This window comes from Eimeria mitis, genomic scaffold (assembly GCF_000499745.2).
Source record: "Eimeria mitis Houghton genomic scaffold, Emh_scaff2182, whole genome shotgun sequence".
In the NCBI taxonomy this organism is placed as follows: Eukaryota; Apicomplexa; class Conoidasida; order Eucoccidiorida; family Eimeriidae; genus Eimeria; species Eimeria mitis.
The window spans coordinates 5,672-5,912 of record NW_013570509.1 but is presented as its reverse complement, the minus strand read 5'-3'; positions in this window follow the sequence as shown (position 1 = coordinate 5,912).

Below are 241 nucleotides of genomic sequence, written 5' to 3'. Positions count from 1 at the left end.
TACTCTTCTTCAGAGATCTACTTAAACAGGTATAAACACTAAACCCTAAACCCTAAACCCTAAACCCTAAAACACACAGGTACATCGACTGTATGTAGGTAGATAAACGCACAGAATGGGACATCGAGGGTTTAGGGTTTAGGGTTTAGGGTTTAGGGTTTATTATTGCTCATCATTTATTATCATCTACTGTTTATTGTATATTGTATATAACATACTGTCTATTCTTCATTTATATATA